Source organism: Acinonyx jubatus, chromosome B1, assembly GCF_027475565.1.
Source record: "Acinonyx jubatus isolate Ajub_Pintada_27869175 chromosome B1, VMU_Ajub_asm_v1.0, whole genome shotgun sequence".
Lineage (NCBI taxonomy): Eukaryota > Metazoa > Chordata > Mammalia > Carnivora > Felidae > Acinonyx > Acinonyx jubatus.
Window position 1 is genome coordinate 164269597 of NC_069382.1, and position 21747 is coordinate 164291343.

At 34.9% G+C, this 21747-nt stretch overlaps 1 long non-coding RNA gene across 1 annotated transcript in view; it reads right to left on the reverse strand.

Annotated features, from left to right (window-relative positions):
* Positions 1–21222, reverse strand: part of LOC128314555 (uncharacterized) — a 110031-nt gene extending 88809 nt beyond the window's left edge. Inside the window, exon 1 of the long non-coding RNA XR_008296335.1 lies at positions 21111–21222. This is a non-coding gene — a long non-coding RNA (uncharacterized LOC128314555). The remainder of the gene's footprint in view (positions 1–21110) is intronic.
* Positions 21223–21747: the final 525 nt, after the last annotated feature.

The following is a 21747-nucleotide window of genomic DNA, read 5'->3' on the forward strand; positions in this document are numbered from 1 at the left end:
ATCTAGAATCTATGATAATATTATGGCTGAAGTACAAATATGAATAAAGAAACCATAATCCTCTGTGGTTGAAAGAATCATAGTGGTGTCAGGAGGCCCCTGTGGGCCATTTATGGGTAAACAAAGGACTGCTTCTCTGGCTGAGAACATCTCAATACAATGCCTTTCTTGCCTTTTCTCAGGTACTTAGGAACATAACCTGTCCCATCCTCCTGATATCAATATCACTCTTTAGAACAGGAATTCTTTTCTTTAGCTTTCCTTTTTCTGCTTCTCTACACAGGGTCATACTTGTTGCTAAAAGTTGTATTGCTATTTGTCACAAGGAAATAAAAGATAACAATAATAAACATCAAGTAATTCACACAGCTTAAGAAACATTACTAAATTCTTATAGAAAGAATCCCAAGTGAACAGTTGGTTTTTTTTGTTCTTGTTTTGTTTTGTTTTGTTTTTTAATTTCCTTGCCATGATAGTTACAGAAAGCCTTTTTTGATTTCTATGTTCTACTTTTCTTCTTGGGTGAGCAGAAGGAGGGTGTTTCCTCTCCTCCTCCACCATCGTAGTGTTTCTGATCTTGTCCTGAATTTAACATACAAACTGAAATCAAAACAAGCTTTAATTGTCCCTGTTGCTTCAGCTGGACAATTTTATGACACGTTCAGGATTGAACACTCATTCCTCTATGCATGTAATTTACATAACCATATAAATTAGATTTCACAATTTTATGGTAAAATCCAAATTTCAAAATGGTACAATACAAAGTTGACCTATTGGAAATAGTATCATCATTATCACCAGACAATAGAGTTGTTCCACAATATTTTGCATGTTTATTAATTTACCAAATTTGAGCAGCTGGGACAGAAATTTGTCTATTATCTGAAAAAGATATTAAGAGATAGCTAGATGAGAACAGCTAGAATGCCTAGAGGGCATATAAGTAAAAACAAAACACACATACACACATAAAAATTGGGGTAGGAGCTTGCTACAGATAGAGTGATCCAATTAGTTAGGTGGAGTCAATCATTTAGAGGATAAAGCCACTAATATTGGCTAGTTTCAATAAAAGGCTAAATGGCAGATCTAGCAGATGAGTGACAAGGTGACTAATAAGGTGTCTAAGATGATAACAAAGACCAGGCAAAGAACACTTAGCACATTCTAATTGCATAGCAAGACTCTAGTTAAAGAATGGTCATGAGAAACAGAACATTGGTTGTATAATGGGTAGTTGATGACAGGGACTGCAAAGTGGGAGAAACTAGATGATCATTCATAGAAGAAATTGGTGAGAATAAAGAAAAGACATAATTTATAAAGGTCTGGGATTGCAAAAAAAAAAAATGAGTGGGTGGAAATATAAGAAATCAAAGGACTTTAGTTAAAGTGCCTTCCCACAACATACATATTAATTACCAAAAAATTGACAAATTTTATGAAGCAATTAGCAGATGCTAATTTAACCAAGTAACCAACATTCACATTAGCATTAAGACAAATTAGCATAATATGTATAGTACAAAATAACTAACCTGTATCTTAAAAAATGTCAGGGAAAAGGAGGAACCAAAAAAAATTATATGAGATTAAAGGAGACTAAAGAGATATGACTGATGGAAACAATGCATGATCCAGGACTTTCTTTTGCTCTAAAGACTGTAATTGAGACAATTGGAAAAGTCTGAAATGCTATTATTTTTCTATGATAATCATGGTTTTTATTTTTTGCCTCAATTATGCAAGATGATGCACATGTTTTAAGAACACACTGAAGATTTAGGGGTCAAGAGCATCATGTATGCAACTTAGTCTCAATTTATACAAAAATAAGGTATTTAGAGAGAGAAGATTGGAGCAAACATAGTAAAATGTAAAAATTTGGATGCTCTGCATATAAAGAATTCCTTTGTACTATTACAGAATTTTTTTGTAAGTCTGAAAATATGTCACAGTAGGAATTTTTAAAAGATATACAAGGCAAGTTTTCAAAGCAGGTACTCACTCATAGGGAGGTAAAACAAAATTTTACTTACTCAAACTAGAAAGAAAGTCAAGTCTTGAGAACAAAGATTTTTTTTTACTGATAGAAACACAACTAGAATTCAGTTAAGCAAACACCACCACCACCAACAACAACAAAAGCTTTGGAGGGATACTAGAAAAAAAAAACCACGGAATCAATGGAAAGGCTGCAGAAACCAGGGATGTTCTGGTAATCTTAGGACCTAAACCCAGCAAATGTTTCTATAAATTCATTTCTCAAACCCTCAGCATATCTCTGAGCATCTGCCACTTATCTAAGACAACTTTCTCCTTTCATTATATGTATTTATTCCAGGGACAGACACTGATTTAGTTGCTATTAGTCACTCAGTGGACCAATCACTTTAGATGGGAAAATAAGCATCACAGTTTATAATCTATGTCACATATCCAACCATGGGGGTTGGCGTACTGGGGGTACAACCGCTATGCAGTACTGCGATTGGTAGCTCCACAAATCATATAGCTACATTGGGTAAAGGAACAGTTTCCTAAAAGTTGGGAGCGAGGTATACATAGTGTTACAACAAGCATTATGGTTTCAGTGAGAATTTATTCCAACCCCACATTTGAGAGTGGGCCCTAATTTTTTCAACCTAATGTATCAGATAGCATGCCTTGAAAAAAAAAAAACAAAAAACCAAAATGTGGTAAGGACTAACAGGTCATACAATCAAAACAAATATGATAAAATGGAAATGCTTCTGAGGCTCTGAGAATTCTGAGAATACTCTCCTCCATTGAACTCAAACCTGAAAGATCATAATTGGAGCTGCTGCTGTTGTCTTGCCACCACATCTAGCCCAAGAGTAAAACCCATGCACTGATGAGAGGTGACCATGAGAGGAAGAAAAACTGGATCTTTATGAAGTTTGACTTCAAAGAGACTACACTTGAAGTCAATTCTACTAAAGTTTTTACTTGGAAGAGCCAATAAACTTCTTTGCTTATATCCATTTGGATTTGGTTTTCTGTCACTTGTGTCAGAAATATCCTGATACAAGTATAGTGTTGACAAAAGAAGAGGGGAAGACAGAAACAAATGCTTGGCACTCCCTCCCAACACACACACACACACACACACACACACACACACACACACACACATATCAATGAAGCATTTTTATCACTAGAAGTGAAAAACAAGATCAAGTCAAAATCAAAAGTAAGCTTATCCTGATGGTGAATCAATGTAACTTAATCATTCTTTGGATCCACTTGACAGATCAAGATTGATCTTAATATCTGGGTTGGGGCCATTTTTATAAGTGAGGAGAAGAAAGCAGATGGACTTTGAGAACAGGGAACCAAACATGGGACAGCAATAATTTCCACTTGCTACCTGAATAATTACTGTGGTCCTAAATTTATATGAACCAAATAAACTTATGTAGAAGACTCTCACTAGATGTATTTTTTTCTCAACCTATTAGCACCCATAAATTAGTACAAGAATTCAAATCAGGTCTCAAGGAGCATACTGAGAGATAAAGTTCAAAATTTATCTTCCTTTCCATCATCTTAATACCATCCAAATTAATGATTTAAATAGTTACCAGATATTGGTCATTCACTGATTTTGAAGTGTAAAAATAAAATATTTGGGACACCTAACTATGTAAAGCAATTATTAATTAAACTAAAGGGAGAAATAGCAATACAATAATAGTTGGGAACTTTAATACCCCACTTATATCATTGGATAGTTCATTGAAACAGAAAATCAATAAGGAAACATTGTCCTTAAATGACACGTTAGACCAGGTGACTTAAAAGATACCCATAGAACATTCAATCCAAAAGTAATGAATACACATTCTTTTCAAGTGCACATAGAACACTCCAGGAGAGATAATATGTTAGGCAATAAAACAAGTCTTAACAAATTTAAGAAAACTGAAATCATATCCTCTTTTACACACACAATGATATGATATGAAACTAGAAATCAATCACAAAATAAACACTGGAAAATTTTTAAAAAATAAGTGGAGATTAAATATCATGTATCTGAACAACCAGTCAACAAAGAAATCAAAAGAGAAAATATACCTGGACACAAATGAAAATACAGCATACTAAAATTTATGGAATGCAGCAATGGCAGATCTAAAAGGGAAGTTCATAGTGATAAATGCCTACCCTCAAGAAATAAGAAAAATCTCAAAAAAATAACCTAACTTCACACCTCAAGAAACTAGAACAAGAGGAACAAATCCCACAGTTAACAGCAGAAAATAACAAAGATCAGAACAGAAATAAATGAAATAAAGACTCAAAAGATAATAGAAAAGATATTCCATATGAGAAAGCTGAAAGCTTTTTCTCTAATTCAGGAACAAGACAAGGACACCCATTCTCCCCATTTTATTCAACATAGAACTGCAAATCTCAGTCAGAACAATTTAGGCAAGAAAAAGAAACAAATGTCCAAATTGGAAACGAAAAAATAAAACTGTTCCTATTTGCAGATGATGTGACACTATATATATAAAAAAAAAGATTCCACCAAAAAAAATCTTAGAATACATGAGTTCATTAAATCTGCAGAATACAAAAGCAATATACAGAAATCCCATTTTCAATTACATCAAAAGAATAAAATATGTAGGAATAAATTTAATCATGGGGGGGGGTAACAAACCCATACACTAAAAACTAAGATACTGGTAAAAGAAATCGAAGATGACACAAATAAATGGAATGAAGATGACACAAATAAATGCTTATGGACTGGAAGAATATCGTTAAAGTGTGCACACTACCCAAGGCAATCTAATGATTCAGTGAAATCCCTATCAAAATCCCAATGTCATTTTTCACAGAAATACAAAAACAATCCTAAAATTTGTTTGGAACCATGAAGGACCCTGAATAGCCAATGCAATCTTAAGAAAGAGGAACGAAGCTGGAGGCATCGTGCTTCCTAATTTAAAACTATATTATAAGGCTGTAGTAATCAAACAGTATGGTATCAACACAAAAATAAACACATAGATAAACAGAACAGGATAGCCTAAAAATAAACCCACACACATATATGGTCAATTATTTATGACAGAAGAGCCAAGAATATATGATAGAGAAAGGACAGTCTCTTCAATATATGGTGCTGGGAAAACTAGACCACCATATGCAAAAGAATGAAAATTGGACCACTATCTTACACCATGCCCCAAAATTAACTCAAAATGAATTGCAGGTTTGAAAATAAGACATGAAACCATTAAACTCCTAGGAGAAAACATAAGCAGTAAGCCGCTTGACATGGGTCTTGGCAATAACTTTTTAGATTTGTTACCAAAAGCAAAGGCCACAACAGCGAAAATAAACAAGCGGGACTACATCAAACCAGAAAGCCTATGCACAGTCTAGGAAACCGCCAAAAAAATGAAAGCGCAACCTATGGAATGGAATAATTGCAAATCATACATCTGATAAGGGGCAACTATCCAAAATGTATAAAAATTCATACAACTCAATAGCCAAAAACAAAGTTAATTAAAAAATGGTCAGATAAATTGAATAGACATTTGTCCAAAGAAGATACATATGACCAGTAGGCACAAGAAAAGATGCTCAGCATCACTAATCATCAGGGAAATGCAAAGCAAAACCAAAAAAAGTATTACCTCACACCTGTTAGAATGGCTATTATCAAAAGGAGAAGAAATAATGAGTTCTGGTGAGGATATGGAGAGAAAGAAACTCGTGTGCAATGTTGGTCTAGCCACTATAGAAAACCATATGGAGTTTCCTCAAAAATTAAAAGTTGAACAGATGATCCAGAAATTCAAATTCTGGGTACTTATCCAAAGAAAATGAAAACACTAACTCAAAAAGATATATGCATTCCCAATGTTCATTGCACCTTTATTTATAATCATGAAGATATGGGAACAATGTAAACATCCATTGACAATGAATAAAGAAAATGTGGTGCGCGCGCGCGCGCACACACACACACACACACACACGTAGGAATATTATTCATCCATTAAAAAGACTGAAATTTTACCATTTGTGACAATATGGCTGGACTTGGAGGGTATTATAATAAGTGAAATAAGACAGATAAGTACAAATATAATATGATTTCACCAAAGGTTGAATCTAAAACTGACAAAAACAAGCTCATAAATATAGAGAACAGATTGGTTGTTGCCAGAGGTGGGGTGGAAAGTGGGCAAAATGGGTGAAGGGAGTCGAAAGGTGAAAACTTTCAATTATAAAATAAATGTCATGGGGATGTAATGTACAGCATGGTGACTATTATCAATACTGTATTGCATGTTTGAAAGTTGCTAAAAAGTAAATCCAAAAAGTTCTTATCACAAGAAAAGAAAAATCTGTATGTATGATGACAGATAGTGACTAGACTTAACTGTAGTGATGATATCACACTATATACAAACGCCAAATCATTATGTTGTACACTTAAAACTAATATAATGATGTCAATTATACTTCAATAAAAAAAAAGATCTTAAGACAGACATTTTTAAAAATTTTTTTTAACATTTTTATTTATTTTTGACACAGAGAGAGAGCATGAACGGGGGAGGGGCAGAGAGAGATGGAGACACAGAATGGGAAGCAGGCTCCAGGCTCTGAGCCATCAGCCCAGAGCCCGACGCGGGGTTTGAACTCACAGACCGCAAGATCGTGACCTGAGCCGAAATCGGACGCTCAACCGACTGAACCACCCAGGAGCCCCAAGACCGACATTTTTAAAATAATAACTGATTTATTTCATCGCTCTAAGCTGGTTGCTTAATATCTCTATTTCTACTTCTATCTGCAAACAATGTTAATTATACTTTCCTAACTCCCATAAGAGCTATGATAATTATGTTGGTAAAGCACTTGGGTTTCCATGGGTAAGGGGGATGGTGTAAGGGCAATGTATCATCATCATTATTATCATTGCCCTGAGCAGCTGCTCATTAATGACTGCATTTGAGTAAAAACCCATGAAAGGTTTAATTGATACGAGACAGAAGTTGGTCAACCTTAGCCATATTCACTGCCAAGTTTAAGTCCAAAGAGAAAAACTTCTCTCTAATCATATCATCTCAAATGTCATCAAAAAAAGGAATATAGTGGTTTTACAGTGTTTTAACAATTCCACATTCATTCATTTAATAAACAGATATTCAATGTCTGTTGTGTGCCAGGCACTGTTCTGGATGCTGAGCAAACAGTGAAGAAAAAAAAAAGCCTTTGTAGAACTTACATTCTAGAGTTTAAAATTTGCTATTGCTTTTCTTCTGATCCAAATCCTATTTATCTTCTAAGTTCTTTAACAAGCACTCTGCCTCTAATGTCATGTTTTACAGTGCATCCCAAACCATTTGTATTTTTCCTTCTGTTGGAAAATATGTCCTAAATATTTATTTTTCTGCATAGTGGATTTCTGCCCACTATGTAAAACTTTCATGTTTGCATGCTATTTTTACCCCTAAATGCATTAAATCTTTCCAATTGTGTAAGGCACCTAGCCCAAAAGTGAATTAATAGTGCACTCATAAATAATTTCCTAATTAAACATGTAATACCTATTAATATATCTTTCATTTACTAACTAGTAAATGAAGAGTCATCTAATTCAGTGGGAGTTTAGAAATGATCCCCAACACATAGATCTAATTTGGTACATGGCTGAGCAAGACCAGGGTTTGACAAAAAGGTCAAATTTAGAAAAAAAATATATTTCCTGGCTCTGCTCATTTACTGTCCACCTGTTATTACAGGATTTCCCACTTTAAGCAAGACATTCCCTGCCAAAATCACGGCAGTCATCCTGCAGTGTATTTTCTGGATATCATGACCATGTCAATTAGCAACCACAGGGCATTCAAGAATTATTTGTTCTACTTTAGCCCTTTTTAATACTGTCAGCTGCTGAGGCCCTGTCTCCAAAGCTACATGAAGACATTTCATTTCTTCCTAAGTTGAGCTATTTTTTTTTCTCCTAAGCACTCTCAGTGCTACTTCTGCTGGGCAGCTCTGTAGAAGCATACTCCAGAGACATCAACAACAAAGAAATGTATAACTCTATTCAATATTAGGTTTTCACACTCAGGTTGTGTGTTCAATAAAAAGAGGGAAAAAAAGAATGGATATTTCCTTTAAGAACATCAAGGAAATACTGATTTGAATTCCTTAGTCTTAAGAACTTTTTAAGTAAAATATCTCCATCAGTTTCTGGATCTCTTGGTTGATTCCCACCCACCCACCCACCCACCCCCCTTTTTTTTTCCTTCTCTCCTAATCCCTCTCTCTGTTCTCTACATGAGACTCTAGTGGCTAGATGAGAAACAGATCTGATAAATAAACACCATAATGTGAATAGACTCAATTGGGACCTCTAAACATGTGTTATAAGTCTAAGCTTATCTAATTATTTTAAGGTAGAACCATCTTATCAAAAGCTGCTCCACACAAATAGTTTTCTTGCATCATTCTCATTATCTAACCTGAAGTGAGCACATTTTAGTCTTAGGCTGAATGGGTCACAGACCTTAACACAATGACTTTTCTGTCCCTTATTTAGGGTCAATGGACCATAAAAGTACAAATCAAATAGTCGCTCTATCATCACTTCACTACATTGATTTTTCAAATATTTGAAGGCTGTGAAAAAGAAAGTAAATTTTAAAATTTAAATCTGTGCCTTTAATTAATGGAAACTATAAAAATGTCAGTTTAAACTAGTTGCATACTAACTAAAAAGGAAGTTGAGATTAAAATTATGTAAATTAGAAATAATGGTGGGTTTTGGGTGAAGATAGTTGACATTAAAGGCATAAATGGCCAGTTACTGCTCTTGTCAATTAAATTATCATATCCCCAAATTCTACCTATAAACTTTCTGAAAGCACTGTCCTTAGGGACAGCTGCAAAATGAGAATCTAATGCCACTCAATACCCTTATTGTGGTACTCTGTTAAACACTGCAACTACAAACGTTATAGTCTTGGGATGTAAACAAACTTCTACTCTCTCCATCAAGTTTCACATTCCTTCCTTTCTCACATATGAATCTTGATGTCTTGCCACATTCCTAACAGTTTACATGGAGAAAAGAAGTCAAGAATAAAGAAGAAGCAGGATGACTACTTTTGAACTCAGCAATGCCAACTTCTTGGACATACGAGTTCAATTCTCTGTACATTTTCTTATCTGTGGAATGGAATAATCATCTCCAGAGTTGTGAGTAATGAAGTAATGAAGTAATGAATAATGAAGATGCTAATGTAAAATGCTTTAAAAAATGGAAGATAAATACTAAGCACCAAGTAAATATTATTTATCATGATGATGATTATCAACATCACCACCATCATATCTTCATTATTACACATCAGGCTCTGACCCCCTCTGTACATGCATAGATGAATGAAGAAAAAGAAAGGCCCACTCTGAATATCTTTGCCTACTCAGCCACATCAAGCAAAAGTGAGAAACCAGATCTCCCACTTGGGTATGGTATCTACACCAATGTGGCCCATCAACGGTTAGGAACTTAAACTGACCAAACATATGCCCTTCTTTATTTTTTTTTTAAAATTTTTAACATGTATTTATTTATTTTGAGAGGGAGAGTGTGCAGGGAGGGGCAGAGAGAGAGAGGGAGAGAGAGAATTCCATGCTGGCTCTGCACTGTCAACACAGGACCCAACATGGGGCTCAAACTTACGAACCATAAGATCAAAACCTGAGCTGAAATCAAGATTTGGATGCTTACCCCACTGAGCCACCCAGGCACCCCTGTCCTTCTCCTTTAAGGAAAATACACAACCTAGTTAAGCTGAGGGGTGTCTGAGTATGAAGAGGGACTAGGGAATAACCCTTGTCCATAAATGAGAGCTGTCAAATAATGACATGGGATGCCTTGAAAATATCGAATCAGAAATTGGAAAGGCAACTAAAACAGATATGCCTGAAGTGGTAGGTCACTGAATTTAATGTTCTTAAGCGGACAAGCTGGAGAGGCAGGACATACAGAGAGTGGAGGGTTAGGGCTAGGTACAAGTGAGGAGAGGAAATGGCAAGGCTGTGCTCAGGAATGAAACTTCAGTGTGAGAGTCACATACATCTTTGTATATGGGCAGGAGCTTAGGTGTGTCAGATGATGCACGCCCTGTTTCCTCTGAGTGTCTATATGTATATACATTCATAGTGTGTGTGTCTGTGCTATAAGGAATAAGAATACAGAGGGGCACTGGGTGGCTCAGTACAGTTAAGCGTCTGACTCTTGATTTCAACTCAGGTCTTGATCTCACGGTTTGTGCGTTCAATCCCCACATACGGCTCCATGCTGACAATGTCTGTTTGAGATTCTCTCTGTCTCTCTCTTGTCTCTCTCTCTCTCTCGTTGCCCCTTCCCCATTCTCTCTCTCCCTCTGTCTCTTTCCCTCTCTCCCCAAATCAATAAACTTAAAAAAAGGAATAAGAATATAGAGAAAAGGGTCTGATATGTCTAATGATAGATATTCAACACAGGCACTGACTAAACATTTGCTGGTCAACCTACAAATTGTTATTTTTAGCAATAAACTTTCAGGCTTTCAAAAGGCCTTAATATTTCACAATCATTGTCATATTTCATTGCTAAGCATTTAGGACACTATTCCAAGGACTAAACTGATCATATCTGCACTACTGTTAGTCACCCACAAGATTGTACAGCCCAGTAGAAAATAAACTAAATAGTTTTTATGAATCAAAACAGAAAAGTTCAGATTCCTCTGTCTTTACAGAGTTGCATCTCTGAGATGGGAATGGCTGCTCTACAGACTCTTGTAGACTGAAACCATTTGCATCACTGCTCATATGAATAACGAGGCCCAAGAAATTAAAACAAGTTTACTGTTCTGGTCCAGCCCTGCAACCAGTGTTCCCAGTGAAGCAAAATCAGATTAATCACCTAACATCCCTTTGAAGAACACTCAAAGTAACTGTGCCTAAGGCAATGTTCTAGCAGGATCATGGTGGGACATCCAAATTCTGTGTCCTTCCAGACAAGGCAAAACAGACTATTCAAGTAATAAAAGAACCCATCGCCAAAGAGCAGACTTCTCTGAAATGGGCTACAAGTAACAAAAAAATGAGCCATTTTATTTTCTTTGCATTGGACTGCTCTTATTTTTCATTCCAGTCTCTTTGGGATTGTGATATTCCTTTGTGAAGTCCCTTTGGAATTTTCACTTGGAAAAGTGATTACATGATGTGTGTATGTATGTATTCCTAGGGCAGTCATAACCCATTTAGTGATTCTTTTTTTTTTTTTTTTGAGAGAGAGAGAACACAAGCAAGACGGAGAAGCAAAGTGAGTGAGTGAGAGAGAGAGAGAGAGAGAGAGAGAATCTTAAGAAGGATCCATACTCAGTGTGAGCCCAATGTGGGGCTCAATCCCATGACCCTGGGAACATGACCTGAGCAGAAATCAAGAGTCAGACACTCAACCAACTGAACCACCCAGGTGCTCCTAGTGACTTACACTTTTTAATGTGTATTTTAGAGAGAGAGAGAGAGAGAGAGAGAGAGAGAGAATGTGTGTGAGCAGGGAAGGGGGAGGGGAGAGAGAGAGAAAGACACAGAATCTGAAGCAAGCTCCAGGCTCAGAGCTGTCAGCACAGAGTCTGACGCAGGGCTTAAACTAGAGAATCAGGATGTCATGACCTGAGCCGAAGTCAAACACTCAACTAACTGAGCCACCCAGGTGCCCATAGTGACATATTTTGAAAGACAATAATTTTCTTTTACTGTTTAACAGGAGGATGCCCTTTTCTTTGGTTTCTGACCTCTGCCTTGCTAAGTGAAATGTGACGTTTGGTCACATTGAGAAAGAACTATTTGTCATTATATTTTTGGGTAGCAGTTATATAGCAGTACTTAATTAATAGGCTAAGAATTAATTAATTAACTTAAATCAATTAACTTAATTAACTTAATTAATTAAATTAATTAATATTAAGTATTTTTCTTAATACTCCATATTTTTTTAACAAAGGTGTTTGGAAATAAGACCTAAGAAAAAAATATTCACAATATTTATCCCAGGATATATATATATATTTTTTTTAATTTTAGAAAGAGAGAGCATGAGTGGGGGAGAGGGGCAGAGGAAGAGAGAGAAAGAATCTCAAGCAGGCTCCATGCCCAGCACAGAGTCTGACATAGGGCTGAATCCCACAACCCTGGGATCATGACCTGAGTGGAAATCAAGAGTCAGATGCTCAACCTACTGAACCACCTAGGTATCCTTCCAGGATATAAAATATTTAATTATGAAGAGTATCACCAAGAACTGATATCTAGTAGGACAATAGAAACAAACTATATGATATTATCACAATCTATGGCTAAAGATTATTTTCTTCTAGTATACAATGTCAAAAACCTTTGATTTTCAACCTGCTGCTTATTGAGACAACTTAATACCCCCTACTTGATCTAGTGGAGACTTCTCTCTGCTTCAAAAATGTGCATTACATTTTTTAAGTAAAATTAAAATAAGTTTCTTTAAAAGATCTTTAAAGAATTTGAAAATATCTTCAGGGAAAGAGACAATTTGGAAGACAGGGATGCTACTCAGTTTCAAAAAAGAAAAAAAAAGGACAAGAAAAGGCAAAATGTGTTTTTTTCCCCCTCAAGCTTGCCACTTTTTTCAATGTTCACTCTTTTCTCTTACTTTCAGTAACTGGACTACCATCTTTTACCTCTTAGAGAAACAGATAATAACAATTATTTTAGCTACTTAGCTATTCTTTCTTATAAGGCTTTAACTCACATAAAATAATGTGCTTTTTATAATGATTTTAAAGGTCAAAAACTAAGACTAAAACAAACAAATTTAGAAGATCACATGTTTTGATTATCCCCTCATAATTTTTAGACAATTGCCAAGACAATTTAACATACAAATTGCATGTGGACACTCAGATTATTCCTCGTATTCTGCAACTGGATAAAGGCCAGTTCATGGTAATTAGCCTTCCATGCAGATATGTTTACCACCCAACCAGATTATGGAATTAGTTTTATATATTTTGTTATAATCCTAGTTGTAGGTAATATGGTTTAGTATATGTAACAGGTGAGTGGTGGTAACCATGATAGAAAACTGCAAGATAAAAATAGCTCAAAGTGGAATAAATAAAATCTTGAATAAATACAACTACAGTCCATATAATTGTTGAGTGTCATAAAAGGTCACAACAGGAACCCATAGAGGTGTTTATAGAAGAGACACTTAAAATCTATGATAATCTAGTTTTCCTATACTTTATTTTCTAACGTACCAACTTCAGGATTTTGTCACATCTAAGAGAACTTACTAAATATGTATTAAATCAAAGGATTTCTTTTTCTAGAGTAAGTTTAGCTTTCAAAAGGAATTATTAAATTGATACCTTAAATGGAAAACATTATCATGAACCATAAACACAAAGTAAAGTAAATACAGTAAATATTAAGCAATGGTATTATTTTTTTCCACTTTATTTACTTAAGTCAAGGTCCATCACTAATAATTACACTCATATTATATTGTGTTGACTTCACATTATAAAATTTGAGACATGTTTTTATTGTATTATATTGATTCTTAACTGTTAACCACTAGATAATCCTGAGCAAATTTCTCAATCCTTAGAACTGCTTCTGAAACTTGCTTGGTTATATCTAAGTACTCACCATTAACCATTTCTCCTTCTGTAAAGCGATAGTGCAGGTTCCCTACTGATGAACTATGGACTAAATGTTTATGTCTCTCCCCAAATTCATATGTTGAAGCCCTAATCTGGATGAGGTTCCCATGATGTGATTAATACATGTATAAGAAGCAACAGAGATCTGATTTTGTTTTTTAAGTAGAGTCTGTAGACAGGATACTGTCAGAAAACCAAAACAGCTACCCTTTATTTTTCCCAAAGGATCTCCTTCATCTTATTTAAGATTTATTTAGGCAAATATGTACCTGCCTCAAATAAGCAGGTCAACTTTTAATTATTAGAGGGGCACATTATTCCCACCCACACTAATGTTGCTATATGAAAATCTATTCTATCCACCAGGGAATGGACATATTTTTCAAAGGAAATCTTTATAAAAAGTATCTATGCAACTGTGGCACCTATCTTTTACTGAAGAAAAATTCAGAAGATATAACAATTCTATCTTTTTTTGGGTATGCGTGGAAGAAAATGCAAGCAATGATTCTCAACTAATACCCTATTACAACATTCACTTATTGAAAATGACACAGTAAACACTTTCTATATGTCAGGAAGTACACTACAGGCAGAGGTCAGGTTATTGATACACAACGTTAAATGTAAGTGATGTTTTACCACGCAGAGCAATGGAAGGATTCAATTGTCGTTTGTGGAAAATAGGGTATGTCACTTTTGTTTCATCTAAAGAGCCCATGTGTTATGTTTAAAAATAAATAAATAAAATGCATCATTGGCAAACCCTTCGGCACTGCTAACTCTGGGAAAAAAAAGTAAAAGAAAAAGCAGCAGCTAAAAGAAATGGAGCATAAAGTGAAGAAAGATCTTTGGAAATTTCAGTTCACAAAAAGTTTTCATGGTATGTAATTTATTCATGGCTCCTGCTGGATTTAGTTAATAGCATCTGCCTATTTTCTTGGTTGTGGTAGTCATCTCCTAAAATGTCTCAGTTCATATCCCAAGACAGGAGACCTTGCTGCGCAACTACAAAGTTATCCCTCCAAAACAAAATTCTGTTCACCGAGCGGCTATGAAACAGGCAGGCAGATGTGTCTGAGGCTAGCAAACTTCAGGGACTGCTTTTCTATTGCTGAAATTCACTAGGCTCTTGAGATTCATTGCAGTGTTCCTCATCTACTCAATTTCTTTCATTTTAAGTCTTTGTTTATTTAGAATACATGTGAAAAGGAAAGCCAGAACAATTATTTGATTGCTATATAAAGAGAGAAAAAGCTTCACACAATGTATAATAGGAAAAATTCAACACCCACTTAGAGTTTGTGAACTTATTATATATTAAGTGTTTAAAACAGTATATACTGTAATGATGCTGAGGCACTTTGGAAACATTATATCTATACTAACTATATAAATACTTTATTTGTATAACATTTTTGAAGGGTTTCCAGGGTCATGATTTTATTTAGTCCTTGCAGCAACCCTAGTGAAACAACTCAAGTTCTTACTGAATTTGCAGTAAGAGGTATTTTTATTCATAATTTTTAGTAGAAATAATAAAATCTCAGTAATATACTTAGTTGGTAGGTAGTGAGCCTTAACTGAACCCAAGTTGCTTAAATTCAGTCTTGTCTTCTATTACATTACAAACTGGACTCTTCTTGCAACATGATATAACCATGAGCAAAAACTGGAGAAGGTGGGTGAGCCACGTCATCTAGAAGTCTCTCATTAACTGATCTCAGGTATGTCAATTGTGTCCACTGTGTAGATGATCTATGAGCGAGCAGGGCCACTCAGATAGGAAATGGGAGCCCTAGCTATAAAGTAGTAGAAAGCTACCTGACACAATCTTGAAGGTTCTGTGTAAAGTGAGCAAACATCATTGACGCCACATGGTGCCTATAGAAACCATGTCCTAGATCACTCAATAAGAGTTCTGAACAAAATATGCTCACTCATCCCAAATGAGAACCATCGTTGGAATTTATTATTGAATATGGTTACCAAAGATAAATCACTCAGAGCAGACTGTGCACAGAATGTTTAGAAGACCAAAGGTTAAAAAAAAATACTAAGGAGCAGTGCAGGAAGCATCTGCCCCATCACACACGATACCTAGAGAGCACCTGTCTGTAGTCAGTAGGAAGGTGTCTTCCTCACTCATAGAAGGCCTGGGCATCAAAAACAGACATGTAGGGACAGATGGGCCAACTCAATAGGCTTTTAAGGATGGTTATAGTCTTGGGGTCCAATACTCAGGATTAGATTATAAAGTAGGAACTGGGGAGAACCGAGACTTTTATCGAATTAAAAAAAATTGGCTTAGTAACTACCTAGCTCTAGGAGTTTATTTCTTTAGGCTTTAAACCAATTCAGAAATCTTCTAACTACAGCTCTTTTTATGGTTGCAACAATACTCACATTACATTCACAACTTTAGTGGCTTGACTCTTATTTTAGAATAAAAATGTACAATTGCTTAAATGTCAACGTTGGTATCTATATTAGAGGAAAAGGACTCCAAAATATATAGTGACTCAATCATAATGTAAGTTTAGTTTTTTCTCACATTAACCAACCAAAAAGTGTTCCTGGTCAACATTCTTTTTACCCATTAATTCGGGCTCCTTCCATTTAAAACTTCTGTTTTCTCCAGGGCCCCACTAATGTTTGCATTTAACCAGTGAAGAGGAAAGAAAGTAAAGAGAAGGCATATTAGTTTCATAGAAGTCTTGAGCTGGAAATGCATACATCTCTTCTACTCATAATCTTATAGCTAGAAGCTAGTCACATGGCCACACCTCACAATAAATGAGATTGGGAAATATTACCTGTGTTCCCAGTGAGAGACAAAGACTGTGGATTTAGGTACATATGTAGAAATTTTTGCCAAAGTATTTTTTTACAGTTACACATATGGATGGCCAGTGATCTCTAAAAGTTGTAGTAGCAATGACGAAAGGTTGGAGTACGTCTAAAACAAGGGATACCCAAACAAGCTTGAAGTGTAATATAGTTAAGTACCAACCAATTCAACAGAGCTAAGCAGTATGCTAATGCCTAAAAAACAGCCATAGCCTGAACTTTTATTTATTCTAATATATAAATATTTGTCCCTGTTCCCTTGTATGCTGTTTCAACATTTACAGATAGAAACATTTATGGATAAATTTTCTCCCAGTCACATACATGACACCTTTCTTTAATGTGATATAAGGAATAAAGACATCACAGCTTGGATAGTGGAAAGATGTACATCTAGAAATTAACTAGAACTATGCAGTTTTCCAGAATTAATAGACCGACACTGATGTCATAATTTGTCAAGGGTCAAAAATAAAGGAAGATTTAAATGACACCCATCAAGGACACACATCTCCAAATGGCAGGCAGGGTAGTGAGGTGGAGAAGGAAAGCTACATGTTCAGGACAGTTCCTCTTATCATCTATAATAATTCTGTACCCATTGAGGTTGATATGGTGTTTGGATGGAGCTAAATGTGAGGTTGTTAAAGTAAGTAGGATTTAATCTCTATAAAATTACAACTTTGAAGTAAATTTGATTTGCATTTGACATTGTCATGATATTAGCAAACATCTGAAGGTCAGTAACATTTACTAAAATTCTGCAAGGCAACTGATCTTGATCTTTTCAAGGGCTTCAAAGCTGGAAACGGCAACAGTATCAATAAGATATAAAATTTCAAAAATCCAGGGGTGAAATGCATGTGGTTTAAGCAGAGAATGGAAAATCAGGGGGTAAGAGCCTGCTGAGAATGTCAGCCTCCCATTGCAATTACACACATTTGATCACTGGTCTCTAGGATGTACATCTCTCCAGTCAGGAAGGCTAGCCCAATACTCATAGCCAGAGAAACAACCCATCCCAAATTTAGAAATCTCACTTTCAACACAAAAAAGGGTATGAAAGAGATTGGGTCATTAACAATACCAAGTTCTTTATATGTACCCCATTTCCTATTAAGGCTATACCCCTATTAAGACTATGATAAACAACATAAAGGTAAGTTATTTTCATTTTAACATTCCCCTACTTCATCTTCAAATATAAAGCATATATGTTAAAAGTAAGAAATTTGGGAGCACCTGAGTGGCTCAATCAATTAAGCATATAACTCTTCATTTTGGCTCAGGTCATGATTTCACAGTTCATGAGATCAAGCCCCATGTTGGGCTCTGTGCTGACAGCACAGAGCCTGTTTGGGTTTGTCTCCCTCTCTGCCCCTCCCTCTTTCACACACTCTCAAAAATAAACTTTTTTTTTAAGTAAGAAATTTTATGTCTGTTGCAGGGCATTAGACAATATAACTAGGGTGGTGGACAGGGGTGATTGGACATTATATCATTCCTGGAAAACAGAGACACCTTGAGGTGTTCTCTTTGAACCATTTGAGTTAGATTCAATAGTTAAGTTTATCAGTGTGAGTTATTTTTTTCAGATTTATCTCACCTTAATTTTTGTGTAGACTTTTCTAGACAGTTTTAGAGAAATTGGACTTTTGCCTGGGTTACTCTCAGAAAATGTTTATATATATATATATATATATATATATATATATATATATATATATATATATAATACATATATATTATATAATATATAATATATATAATATATAATATATATAATATATAATACATATATATTATAGATATAATATATAACATATATATATAGGAGTATATGGAGTATACTGGAGTATATGGGCTCAAACAGTTATGTAATTGGAATCTAGATCATTTCATTCTAAAATATTCAAAAGAGGGGCACGTGGGTGGTTCAACTCATGATCCCAGGGTTCTCAAATTGAGCCCCATGTCAGGATCTGTGCTGAGCGTGGAGCCTGATGAAGATTCTCCTCCTCCTGGGGGGCCTGGGTGGTTCAGTCTGTTGCGTGTCTGATTTTGGTTCAAGTCATGATCTCACAGTTCACAGGTTCAAGCCCCACATTGGGTCTGTGCTGACAGCTCAGAGCCTGGAGCCTGCTTCAGATTCTGTCTCTGTCTCTTTCTGCCCCTCCCCCACTCATGCTCTGTCTCTGTCTCTCAAAAATAAACATTAAAAAATATTTAATAAAAGATTCTCCCTTTCTCTCAAAAATAAAAAAAAATAAGTAAATACATACATAGAAAATAAAATAAAAGAATAAAAGAGGCAAAGTATCAATCTAATAAAATTGGATTTAACAACACAACTGAACTTTTGCTATATTTAAAAAAGTAATATTAAAAAACATTCTGCTTTTTTCAAAATATTTCTCTAATTTTTCTTTAATTTTTATTTTTACTTTCCTAGAATATCTACTCATATGTAAAGCAGGTAAGTGAAAATCCCAAGATTTTGACATTACAGAATTGTAATATTTTAATAAAATTCATTGCTGCAAAACAATTGAGATTTCTACATTCTTTAGTAAACAGTGAGCTTAATATTCTGAAATGTCATTTTCATTCTTCATGTTTTAGGGCATTAAGTGTATACAGAGCTGTGTTGTGTGAGTTTGATGGACATTACAGATAATCGCATTATGGACAATATCTTCAGCCTTTTTATTTACATTATGTAAAACAAATATTATAATTTTTTTATCTACTTTTTGTAGCATAATTCTAGACCAAAGCAATAAAAATGTTACTTGCTTTTTGATTATTTAATCTTCTCTAAAATCCTTAGGCTATATGAAGAGAAGTATAAATTATTTAAATGTAAGTAAGGAGAATTTGTTAACTAAAATATAAATTCAAGATGGTAAAATAGCAGGCCTTGTAAGCAGATATTGACTGATAAATTAAAAAAATACAAAATGTCAATATGTTAAAAACTTGGCTTAAATAGAAGCTGAAAAAACAAACAAAAAACCTTGGTTTTAAATTTTAAGTCAATTTCCATTTGGCTTAAATAGCATTTTATTGGTGAAAAATAAACTCTTGACTCTTAGAGATATTTTTATCATGTAGTAAAAACATCAGTGCTTGAATAAAAGCTTGCATTAATACTGTAACATTTTTCTTCTTGACTTTCAACTCATTGGAGCATGAACATCTTTTTGGCTATATAATTGGGTTTTTGTATGAAAAACAAAGTTTTTGAACTGGCACTAGCGTACAAATTTAATTAAAGACACAGTTCCTGTAATGATCAGAACATCTGTGTCATGGCCAAATAGTTCTTACTGCTTACATTTCTAAGACCTTTATTGAGAATCGACATAAGCTTCATTTAGCTCCTGATATTGGACAGCTCTTTGCAATTTCTAAATCTACTGAAGCAATTTGGTGACTGCCTACACAGAGTCCATGTAAAGTTAATTATAACAAGTAACTAGAAATTTTAAAAGTCTATTTTAACAAGTTAGAGATAATGAAAATAAATTCAAGGCAGAGAAAATTTAGTTAAAATAAACTTCTTTAGAGAAGCTGTACATACTTAAAACCCAATGTCCCTTAAAATTATTACTGGAGACCCATAAGGTTTTATATTAAGATTATTTCTTCCTTCTTTCACCTTTATAATAGAAGAGGGAGAGAGAGAGAAGAAAAAGGTGTTAACATGTGAATATAGACAAGAACATCTATTTGATAAATGAAACACATTCCTATACTCCCACAAAAAAAATTAAGTAACGGTTAAACTTCTTTGGGGGGAAAAATGTAATGTAGGATTTTGCTTTGGAGGAGAAAAAAAAAGGTGTGTTTAGAGGAGGGACATAGAAAGACAGTCACCAAACGTCTAAGGAGAGAAATCAGCTAAAGAACCAGGTATAATCTTATATACTCCGTATTTTGAAGTTTTTGCAATGCCTGTAAATTCTGCTTTCAGTTTTAAAATGATACTTTCAATAGATAGTAGATAAAAGCAGATATCTTTAGAAATAATAAAACCTAAAAAGGCAGTCATTAAATGGGTAACTGAGAAAGTGTAAGGACATATAAGTATGACACATGTCTATCAACATCACTGAGCCATGACCTAAACAACTGGAGTGTAAAATACTTGGCCAAGCGCTAAAACACAAGTCAAGTGTCCTCACAGCAACTATGGAAGAGGGAACAAAGCATAAAATAATATTTATCCATCTAGAACTATCCAATTCATAGAGACACCATAGAAAATAATTCGGTAAACAACCTGAAATAAAAGAACTTGAAAATCCAAAACCTACTTCTGAAAATATTGACACCATGTGTCTTTTTTTCTCCCACTGTAGTATAAATTTTATGAGGGCACAAATTCCTATCTGCTTTCTTCTTTGACATATTCTTAGCCCAGAAAAGAGTGCCTGGTACTAAGAAGATGAACAAATGAATGAATGAACAAATGAATGAATTGGATACATGTGGCACAAAAAGCTCATTTGTCCTTACGGTGGCCAGGATGAAGTATTTCTCTATCTGTTCTTGATCTGATGCCATGACCAAAGAACTTTCCATCAGTGAGCCTTTCTCCCGAGCAAAAAGTGGTATTTATGGTCACTGGAAAGTTATATCCTCCATCACTACTTATATAGTTGTCATATTATTCAATTACTGAATAATTCAAAATATGTCCTTTCTAACCCCAGGGAAGCATCCCGGGTGTTGGTATTTGACCACTCTCCGCACATCAGCAAAGCCAAGATTTCTAAGCTAGAACCTCACTGAGGAGGAAGAGCTATGATAATCAGAGAATTTAAAGAACTCATGTGAACTGATTATTGTGGAAAACCCTGCAATTTGTTTATTTCACATTCTGTATCCAAATGAAATACGATAAACATACTATAAGTACTATAAATAGGCAAAGGTCTTGCAAGTCCTCAAATACACCAGGTTCACCTTGCCTCAAGGCTCCACATTTACTGTTTCCCCAGCCTGGAATACTTTGCCGTGCCCCCAGAGTTTCAATAGTTCACATCCTTGCTTTCTCCAAATGATAATCCTGTTAAGTCTTGTTCCAATTTCACCTGCTCATTGAAGATTTCCCTTGACATCC